We start from the raw sequence: 11,703 nt of genomic DNA on the forward strand, positions 1-11,703 counted from the left end.
CATTGAAACCCTATACAAACACTATGCACAAAATAAGGCATTTTGAGGACTGGTACATGTAATTACCTTCAACACCAGGGCTGCACCTTCTACAGTGAAATGATGAAACCTGTGAAAAATTAAACACACATACTTTGTTACATTATCTATTGAAAGTGATTAAAGCTCACAAAATTATGTAGAAATTCATCCAAAGCATACCTGTTACCATATCTTGGAATATAATAACACAATATACTTCAACGAATATCTTGAATATGAAGACAAAGTTATATTAGGGAGTCAAAGCAAAATTACTCCAAAATAATAAGTTTTTGCACCATATCTTTTTTAGGGGGGAGGGCTTAATAGGGCCACACTGAGAACTGTCATGAACACCTAGCTATTATTCAGTACCTAGGAAGGTTACCTTCATACATGTACCAAAGAAAGTGACAGTTCTTCTGGATGTGGAAAGGAAAATGTTTGAAACTTAGGCCCTTTGGGGGCTTCCCCACGGCTCCAATGCAGGCCATGCGCACCATGTGAACAACTTTGAATTCCCTACCCATCAGGAAAATTCAACCATGACTTTTCAAAAAGATGAAAATGTAAAGACTTTATGGACAACATACGTACATATAACAGAAAACAATAAGAGCCTTCAGCTCAAGTAAGCTAAATATCTGAGTTGAATCAAATAAATCTGGCTACTCCTGTCTTTTGAATCATCCTTGTTGCCTTTATAAGTAAAAAAGAAGTACTTCAACATTCCTAAATATAACACAGAAAAGCTGAAAACCACCGCAAAACTTACCTGTCTCCAGGGTAGGTTGTCAGCATTATATGAATATGTTAATTCCTCTCCCTCCTTGATGCACCGCTTTGCAAACATACAAAGATGAGGGCTTCCATTCATCTCCACCTTCTTCATCATACAGTTTGGGTCATTGGGTTCGTCATTTATGTACCTCCCCAGACTGTCAGTTTCGTATGCATCAATGCTTAAGAGATAAAATACAATAAAAAGAGTTTGAAAATTTAATGAAAAGTGGACTAATTAACACTTTTTTGCTGTTAAACTAGGGTTACTATTGGTAAAATGGGCATATTAAGAAAAAGGTCATATTAGGTCATATCATGGCCAATAATAACATGCATAAACCCCTCATAGGTTGAAGTGCAAAAAGTAGACACTAAAGTTTTAAGTGAACCCCCAAGCAAATTATCAAAATTCTTCATGATGGCTAATATGTGCTCTTTTGCCAAGACTGTGACCTGTTAATTGTGATGGAAGCTTACAAACACTAAAATATGAAATGTACCTATCAGATGATGAACAGATTACGTTACGATTTAAGCCACACCAAAACTGATGCGACTTAACGTTAGGTACCAAATACTGGTCCCTTCATGGTACCTTATACTGTGAATAATGTGAATGAATACGAAGAATCAAATTAAGAATGAACAATGATAGCATCACAATAAAGAGCTTTAACAAACTCAATTCGATCAAAACTGGCCAGAAGTTTTTACCTGACCAAGGACTTTACAAAATATAAACTAATCAAAAGCTAAAAAAACGTCAGAGACCACCAAAAAGCCTTGCATGCTACTCGCCTGGGCAACATCACTGTTGCAATAGCTAAGGGGCATTGCCAACTACATTAGAAAGTGTTCACACTCACCATAGACTTTTTTCTTTATGCTTAAAATGGAACGTGTAGAAGTCCCTCTCTGACTCTTTATAAAGTTTTTCCCACAGTTTGGTCTCCATCATCCTCCCCCTGTACTCAAGGAGACAATCCCCTTTGGGGATGTCTCCTTGAGCAAATACGCCATATCCTGTTTAAGAGAGAGAGAAAAAACATATGAACAAGTTTGATTTTGTTTTATTCAAGTATACATTAAAGGAGATTAACATTAAAGGAGATCTTTGATTCATAAAATCATGTTAGAAATTAAGCTATTTTTTAGGGGGGGTAGACCAATCCAGAGCATATCAGAGACAAATGCTATGATCATGTAAATGACATAGGCTAACCAACATTGAAAAGATGAAGCTGTCATCTCTGAAGAAAAATCACTAAAATTAGTTATGCATGTCACTTTCCAATAAAGAAGGCAGTATTTTCCCCTTAACAAAGGAATTTAAGACCAGTATATTTTAATTCAAATTAATGATTCTTGCGTCAAGTTTTTATAAATGCTATCAACTGATTGAATAATTGCCCTTCTCAGCGTGGATAAACACCGAATGTTCAGTGTGTTTTGAGTAAGCCATGATAAAAAATCATGGGCTATTTGTACTTGGGTGGGACCTCCTGATTACTAGACAGGTGTCATATCCACTAGACTACTGAGCTCTCGCCCGATAACCAACATCTGACCAACACTGGTTATCAGGCGAGAGCTCAGTAGTACTCAGGTGGGAAATTGCAACTGCCCAAACATGCTACATGGCTCACATTGCTATGCTGGAGACTGGAATGCCACGAACACAAAGAAAAGGCTTCACCAGGGTGCCAACATTACACATTCGAATTGTGTATGGTGCGGACTACATTCCACGGGGGAGGAGATTTCTACGTATCACTGTTTGGTGCAAACCCTACTATCACGTCTGGTGTGTGCTTATTATCTTAGTGCTAAATAATCATGTTAAATGTATTTAAGAGACAAAATTGTCTACATTTTTCCACAAAAAAAAGGCTGCAATTGAGGGTTGAGATCATGGCACCTGGATAATTATTGTAAGATAATTTCATATCTAACACTGATTTCCTTATCTTTAACATTTTCGAAATCAAAGGTACGTGCAGATGTGAAATCATTAGATTGGATAATACTGTAGTTGGAAGGGAACAGGAGGAAGGAGATGTCACTGTAAATGGGCACTTGCTGAATAAAACCAATAGCTTCACATACCTAGGTAGCAAGCTGACTTCAAACAACCTAATGAAAGAGAAAGCAAACAGCACAATAGCGAAATTCAGCAGAAATCTGATTGCACTCTACCCCCTCATGAAAGAGAAGAAATTCTTCAAGATGTCAAAGCATGCAAAACTGTTCTTACACCTGTGCCTCTTTACGGCAGTGAAACCTGGACTCTCACTACAAACCTGAAGAGTAAAATTCAGGCAGCCGAGGAGACAGGAGAGATAGATTGTAATGATAACATCAGGCAGGCCCTTGAGACTGAGTCAGTGTGACCATCATACAAAGAAATCAATTACGATGGTAATGCCAGACACCAGGGACACCAAGAGGATGCACTTATGGAAACCCAAAAAGAAACGACCGATTGGGAGATCAAAAAAGAGGTAGGAGGTCCAAATAAGAGAGATTACCCAAAATGAGGACTTTAACAGAGTCAGCTCCTTGGCCCAGTCAGAACGGAATGGAGACAACTGGTATGGAGGCTGTCAACTGACAGGCCAACAGGCCTACAGGCATCCAGTGAGAAGGGTGGGAAGTAAATGGTCATTATTGAATTGGTGCAAACACTATACAAATCATACATGTATAGCAAAGCCATTTGCATATATATACCCTATGTATACATGTATACACATACTTTGAGGCACTTATCCCTCGTTAAATAACGTTCAGCAGGACCACTGGAGTTTGAGGTCTACATACCTTTGTATTCACATATGAATTTTTTCTTTATGAACGGGCTGTCCCCTGCTAGGATGATCGTCTCATGAGATGGTCTACTCTTCCTTAGTCGTCTAGTCTTCCTTGACTGCATTTTTCATTCCCTGGAAAGAATAAATCAATACAACAAACATCATTTAATAGGTCACTGACTCAATAACATTGCATTTTTCATGTGAAATTGCAACTACCCAAACATGCCACAAGGGGGGGGGGGGCACTTCAATTATATTGCCATACACATGCACGTCCAAAAAAACGTGTAAAAAGGGGTAATTTTGAAATCCTCCAAAACGCATAAAAAGGGGACCTTTTTTTGCCAGAAGACGCGTTACGCATTAGGGGATCAAAATCGCCAATATTCAGCAAATAGGGGTAGTTTTGATATCAGACTAAATGCGTTAGGGGGTAAAAACAAGTGAAATCTGTGTTTAGGGGGTCTTTTTAGACTGAAGCTAAAAACCTGTTAAGGGGGTATTTTGACAAAAAACAAACAAAATCCCTATTTAGGGGTCATTTGGGGATTGAAGCTAAAAACCTGTTTAGGGGGTGATTTTCATACTCATGGACACGCATGTGTACACCTATATAATTGAATTAAATTTTTCTCGTTTCTAGTCCTCTACACAAATGCGCAATATCCTCAGCTCCAAATATCGTGAGTATACCTTGTAAATGACCCATAACTTGTTAGCACTAGTTTAGACTGAGAGAGATTCAGAGAAGGCAGAAGAAGGGGGATCTAACGTTAGAATATAGACCTAACGCAAAGTCTACGGTTAGAGTGCCTACATTATTGCCGTAACCGGGGGACACCCCCGAACCCCCAATTCATCACTTTCTCTAGTCCTTCCTCTGCTCCAAAAATCGTGAATACGCCTCGTAAATGCAAGCATTGGACGGGATCTAGAACTACATTATTGCCATTATCAGGGGACACCCCCGAACCCCCATACTAAACGCATGGACAACCACACTCTCCTCACCGCACAAGTCAAGAAAACACACGTAAACAAATGCAATCGTCGACAAGGCGAATCACTTATGCGGATTGATATCTGAGGTGGTTGCTATTGGTAAGCGCATTTACGCTCTTTTCAGAGCGATTTGCGCTATCCGTGATTGGCTGCCAGTATTCTGTAATTTACCCAAGTTGAAATTTTTGCCAAAAGATAAAAAATAAAACCAACACAAAAATTGCACTCATTTAAACCAGAGCAATCAATATTGTCTCTATTTTTCCTTTAAAAATGCTGCAATTGAGGGTTGAGATCATGGCACCTGGACAATTATGCTTATTATCTTGGTGCTAAATAATCACGTTAATTGTATTCATATTTCCTCAATAAATGCTGCAATTGATGGTTGAGATCATGGCACCTGGACAATTATTTTTACAATAATTTCATATCCAACACTCCTTAGCTTTAGTTTAACCTTTTGGCAATCAAAGTTAGATATGAAATCATTAGATTGGATATTACTAAAGTCATGCACAAGCAGGTATATTGTTCAAGATATATGTCTCTTTCCCTTAATCTTCATTCATATTATTTCCAAACTTTGTGAGGTCCACGGTGCAAAAAATAATCATAATGTTGATGATGTAAAAAAAAAATATGATGGAATCATGATTTAATTTTAAGTAACTTTTTTATTTTCTTTTTATTAATGACCCTGCGCGATCAGGATGAAATGATGCCCGTTTCATCCCAAACAATGTCAATCAATGGCTAGCAGTCTACATCATTCTTGTACCTGTCCCAGAGACTGTTACAGTAGCATACCAATAGTAATAAAAATATAACTAGGCCTATAGTATTTATAAGGACGACACAGTTCGAGTTGCACTCTACAAAACAAACGCGATCACTGTACTAGTAATCGTTGGTTTGGCACCATAGTTTTTTTCAAATTGTATCCTCCGGAATATGTAGCATGATATGATAATTATTGCATGACAGAAAACGACACATTATTACAATATTTATGGACTGGAAGTTTTGACAAGTACAATTGTACGACAGTCGACACCATCAGAACCCAAAAAGGCCCGGGTGGGGCTAACGAGTAACGAGTAACGAGTAACGAGTAACTAGTAACGTTTGAGCTTGTTACACTGTGTTAAAACCCGGTCAGACTCATAAAACAAAACTCAGAGGAACATCATTCTTTTCCCAGGCTAGGCTAGACGCTTTACGTATCTCTTTAAACCATGATTATACAATTTATAAAAAAGATTTTGAACTTACCAGTAAATTCTGAATGATGCTCGACCATCCAGATCCGGCCGATCCCTCGCGATAGCGCAGGCCAGGCGTGGCGCACGTGCACACAGATTAGGCTCGCGCATAGCATGCAATTCGAGAAGGAAAATCGAGGACAAACATTCGGGGGCGCTCTTCAACTTTTTCACACAGGGATTAGCAGTTCTCGTACCCGACCCCACATAATGAGCGGCAATGTGCCTGTAACTGAACACTGTGGGGAGAATTTGGCAGGGCTCTTTTTTCCGACTCTTACGTCATTTGAAATGTTTTTAAACAAACCTTTCAATTCGAGGAGCTCCTCGAAATACTGGTCACACGGCAAATTCTCCTATAACGGTGGGTGTGTGTAAGCACATATGTACTCGAACTGTATTATAAACAAGTGCACACACACACACACACACACACACACACACACACACACACACATTTCTATATACATCCACACATCACATCACGGTGAAAGAAACTTCTATCTGCAGGCAATAACACGTCGACAGAATGTCTCATTTTGAAACTTACTTTTTGTTTTTATTTCTACAGTAAAATTGTCAAATACCAATCAATGTATAATTCACCTGACCACAACTCGTGCAGAAGATAGACAATCGTTTTTTGTTTTGTTTTATACAATGTATATATCACATCAGTAGTCTTTCATCAAGTCGCTTCTCTTTTATTCTCCATTTTCTTCATGAACTGCTACTCATAACCATGCTGTGTTGAATAACAATAGTTATTATTAAAACAAGTTATTATGAAAGAGTATAAGATGAATCCTGTACACGATAATGAGATGGCAAGGCATATACTACATCGGCTGTCTTTTCCTGACACCCTGCATTTAAAAAAAACAAAAGGTAACAAAAAAGAGGAAAACAAGACAAAAATCTCAACAGACGCATTCTTACCTATCCCACCCATCTCCCACTGATCAATACAAAACAGCGCATGATAGAGTGCAAAATTACAAATGTGTATGCTTTGCACATGCAATCATTGTTGCTTGGTGAAACCACATACAGGGCGCTAGATACAACACGTCCACTTAGTTCTTAGTCTACGCAGTTAACCATCGTGTTACACTACTACAGCGAACATGCAAGTTATAATTACACCTACTAATAAAGAAAAAAAAGACAAAAATAATAAAATTGAATAGGAATAAAGACGTGTACTACCAAAACAGTGCTTTAACTGCTACTTTCAATGGCATGCAGTGGTCAAATTACATTAATGATAAGAGGCAATGGGAATGCAGAGAGGGAAATAATAATAAAAAAAAAAAGAAGAGTGCCAGAATTCAATGAATTAGATATCTATGATGACATTGCATTTGCCAACATGAGTACCAAAGAAAGATTATTTTTCACACTTATTAAACAGAGAAAACAGAGCAGATAACACCTTGTTGGCATTGAAGGAGAATGAAAGGAAAGGGGTGGGGGTAATAAACTTTGTCTACTTACCAAAAAAAAAAAAAGACAGAACAAAACAAAAACAAAAAAGAACACAGAATCGCCAGCATTCCTAACAGAAGAACATCAAGACCCTAATTTTTCTATCTCGCCAAATACCGACAGCAAAATGTGGTTTTTGCTGTTGTTGTTTCTTTCCAGCTCACTGAATACAACCATTCCGTTTCTCTACGAAAATGAATAATTTTTAAGTACGCGTGCCACCAGATAATCCAACACAGTAAACGCTCGCCGAGAGTCCCAGCATGCTTCAAGTTTACAAACAAACGAACAAATCACATATCAATAAGCACTTTGCTGAGCAAAACTGCTCTTCAACATCTTATGTTCTTTTTTTTCTCTCTCTCTTTGTATCTTCAGTTTGTTCCATTTTAAATTACAACAGAATGGCAGCATAGTCGACTTTACAAAAATTGGATACATTGGCCCTAGTGAGCAAGAAAGCAGGGGGGAGTAAATATGACAAAACAATTGGTCTCTCTACTCTGAATGAAATGGGAAAACAATTTATTGAAAGACTCGTCAGAGAGAGCGAGAGAGAGGATACAAACTACAACAAAAAAAAAAAGAGAAAGAAATGAAAACCCAAACCTTTAATCACTACAAACATTAAGACTGCTCGTGTTCCTACTGACTTGACACCACAAAACATTGTCATCAACACTGCTTTTTTTCTTTGTAAAGTTCTTAGGGAATTGACTGAAGTATCTAACTTTATAGAGACACACTAAGTTTAAAAAAAGAAGAAAAGAAATAGAAAGAGAAGCTAGAACACCATTCTCAGTACCTGCCCGAGACATACTTTATGAACATCAGTGCACTTACACTAACGCAATACAAAAACATGTGACAATGAATGCTATTAATGCTACAATTGTTCATAGTAGAATCATTATCATATGAGTAATAACAATAATAATGATATCAATAATGATAATGATAATAATTATAGCATTTTTATTCAATGGTTTTACAGAAGATTTCATAGTAAGCTACATGTTTTAATGCAGGGCTGCACACTAACCCATTATTTCTACTGGTCCGACAGACAGGTCAGACCAGTAGGCACCCAGTTTTTCCCTTGTTTACTGGTCCATTACTGAACGAGTTACTGGTCCAACAGTGATTTTTACTGGTCAGGGACCGTCAGACCAGTGTCAGTGTGCAGCACTGTTCAATGGAAAGGGTGACGGAGGGCAAAGGGAAAATATGAGATCATCACCCCATGATTATGGCTTGCCTGACGATCCACCCAACCTGATCGACAATTTCCACTGCCTTGTACACAAACGTAACAACTGTCAAAGGTCAGTATTACTTATGCACACCTGAAAAAAACCAAAAAGCACAACACATTCCCCATTGGTCTAAACATCATCACATGAAATCAGAGGTGGGGGAGGGGGGCACATCTGAACACAGCTTGTACTCACTTGTTGTAAGCTGTTGTAACGTTGTTGTAAGCTGTTGATCAAAGAATAAATTCTGACATCGTAGGATGGAATCGAGGACTTACAACTAAAGGTTGATAAAACATATCAAGATCTTTCAGCGACAAATAACTGTTCTGCATTTGTAACATTTTCAAGGAGATGACAAACAAAATATATGTAAAAATGTTTGATATGTCCCTTAATATTAAAATGATTACCTGTCTCATTGAATAACAACCGTAATACAATGTATCAACGTACATCAACAGGGATCACACAAACTTTGCTCCATTTCTCAGGGGCAGAACAAATCACCAGTGAATGTTCCATCTACTGAAATTTTAGTGGGATGTGAACAATCCCCCCCCCCCCCCCCCAACACAAAAATCAACAACCAAAGACACTGAACTTCAGGTGCAAGCGAGGGCTGTAAAAGGAATGGGCTTTGGTACGCATCCGTTATACTCAAGACATAATCTTCAACAAAACCGAATAGATTCTTTATAAAAAAGGGTTTTAAATGACATAACAAACAAATAATCCCGCCAATCTGACGAGGCAAGGAGCAATTTGATGCTTTCAAGGCGTCATACACTGGATTTCAGCTCAAACTTGGTTTTCTCTCTCTCATCAATGGGTAAAGAGAAACATCATTCAAGTACATGGCCAAAACAAAAGCCCCTTCACATCAAGAAATAAACAATATTCAGTTACATGCCAAACTACCATCATACAGTAAATCTACAAACAGAAAAAAAAGAGAATAATAATATTCCATCCTAAAACAAGGTTTGTATATCGATGCAACTCTATTTGTCAATTTTTTTTTCTTTCTTCGCATTTTTGGTTTTATCACTAAGCCAAAAAAATTTGGAAGACCACAATTGTTCTTTTAATAATTTTCTCTCTCCCTCTCTCTCTCTCTCTCTCTCACTCTCACACTAGTTCTTTCCCCCCCCCCCTCTCTTTATCTGCTCACATTTACGTCATATTTGTTGTACTCTGCAAAAAAAGTTCATTGGTATACTGCCTTATAAAGCACTGGAGGCTGACACAAGCGAACAACAAAGACTTTAAAAAAAATCAAGGGGGAGATATTATAACTTATGCCTCAGTAGCATAACTACAACATGGCAAATGAAAAATATCAAACAAAAAATGGCAAAAGCTGTCCCACACAAGCTATATTTGTATTTCTCCCTCTGCACAGCTTGACAACAGTGGGTGGGGTCTATGAGAGTCTTGACAAAAACGCTCCCGCACGCACATACAAACAAACGAATGTGTGGAGGAAAGTTAAGCCATTCACCGCCAGACTCTCGTTATCTCAACTGACTCTGTACGGGACCTGGCCGGGATTCCAACAGGCTAGGGGTTAACTGCGTACCGCCAGCTTTTACCCAGAGCTGTAACTTTTTTGTTTTTTCCTTTTTGCTCTCATTAAGGCTGCAAGAAGAATGTCGTGGGAAACATACTCTGAGTATGAGTCTGAGCATGGGCAGTCCATGATTTAGGCATGACAATGGAAATTATTAAAAGAAAGATAGAAAATAAAAGTACAATTTCATACACAAACTAGACTAATTTCAAAGTTATTTTCATACAAGTTTGTCAGCTACTCGCGTTTCGTAATATCGCACGCAAGAAATGTAAGATGGTAAGCGTAAGAGTACACGAAGATGAAGCCCAATTTTCAGATAATCGCCATATCCCTCCGTTGTAGCAGTAATTCTGGAATACATCGGATATCATAAAGGCAGGTTCAGTATACGAAGCGGACACATCCTGTCCGTTTCTATGCATAACTATAGTCAAATCTGAAGACAAAACAAAACAAACAAAAAATCAAGCGCAGTGAATATATCTGGATGTGCATAGAAACACATCCAACCCAAAGAAAACTGGGTGGAAGAAAAATGTACACAGTCTTTTACCACTCCTGCAAACATCCTTTTTTGTTTTTTGGTAATATAAATTGGCATTTGAATATTGACTAAACATAGAAAAAAAAAAGTGGAAAAATCCGGTAACAAAAATACGGGTGGGGGGAATACTGAGCAATGAATAATGGAGAAGGTCCAGTAACTACCTTCAAACGAAATCAAAGAAATATAAACACACATATAGTAGACTTGAATAATAAATTAATCAAACATAATACATGCTTCAACTTGGATCTACACTTGTACTCCCTTGTAAGGGATATCACATGATAAGTATACACACAAAGTTGTAAATCAGTTTTGATAAGAAAAAAAATGAAAAGAAGATAAACAACAAACTAATAAAAACAAAATAAATTTTGCCTGTACAAAGTAGGAAAAAAAAAGAATCCACTGTACTCCTTAGGCAATTGGTCTTGGAAACAAGCTTCAGTACACTGTGATACTTTTCTTGAAAGTAACCAATGAATTCTTGTCTTGCTCATCCAAAATTCTGATTTTTTTTTTTCCTCTCTAAAAATGTTATATACACTTGATGTATGATACAAATGTTACAACAGCATTAATATAAAGCCCCCCCCCAAAAAAAAAGAGAGAAAAGAAACAAAAATCACAATACCTTTCCATGATTACACAATGAAAAATAACAAAATCTCCGCTTTGCATTGTGAAAATATAAGGTAGTGTTTTTCTGTTGCTTTTTTCTGCAATTTACACTCTTTTATTTGTTCTTTTGTACAGTTAAATATCATCACATCCACTGACCATGTCAAAACTCATCCAAACTCTTTTGACATGACCTGCCTGTATTCAGCTGCCATAATCTACTCCTGTTCATTTCTTCCACCTCTAACGGGCAGATCAACGGCACATCGCTCGATGCACAAATTTGCAGCTTGCTCACTCGAAAAATTATTTGATACATTTGGCAGTGTCT

The 11,703-nt window shown here is 37.7% G+C and overlaps 1 long non-coding RNA gene across 1 annotated transcript; it reads right to left on the reverse strand.

Annotated features, from left to right (window-relative positions):
- Positions 1 to 65: 65 nt before the first annotated feature.
- Positions 66 to 1,978, reverse strand: LOC139715083 (uncharacterized). Its single transcript, XR_011709790.1, has 3 exons — positions 1,671 to 1,978; positions 797 to 983; positions 66 to 109 (listed from the first exon to the last, which is right to left on the reverse strand). It is a non-coding gene; the product is annotated as an uncharacterized lncRNA (long non-coding RNA).
- Positions 1,979 to 11,703: the final 9,725 nt, after the last annotated feature.

Source organism: Diadema antillarum, unplaced genomic scaffold (genome assembly GCF_040938485.1).
Source record: "Diadema antillarum isolate AM-2024a unplaced genomic scaffold, OU_Dant_1.0 seq00002744_RagTag, whole genome shotgun sequence".
Lineage (NCBI taxonomy): Eukaryota > Metazoa > Echinodermata > Echinoidea > Diadematoida > Diadematidae > Diadema > Diadema antillarum.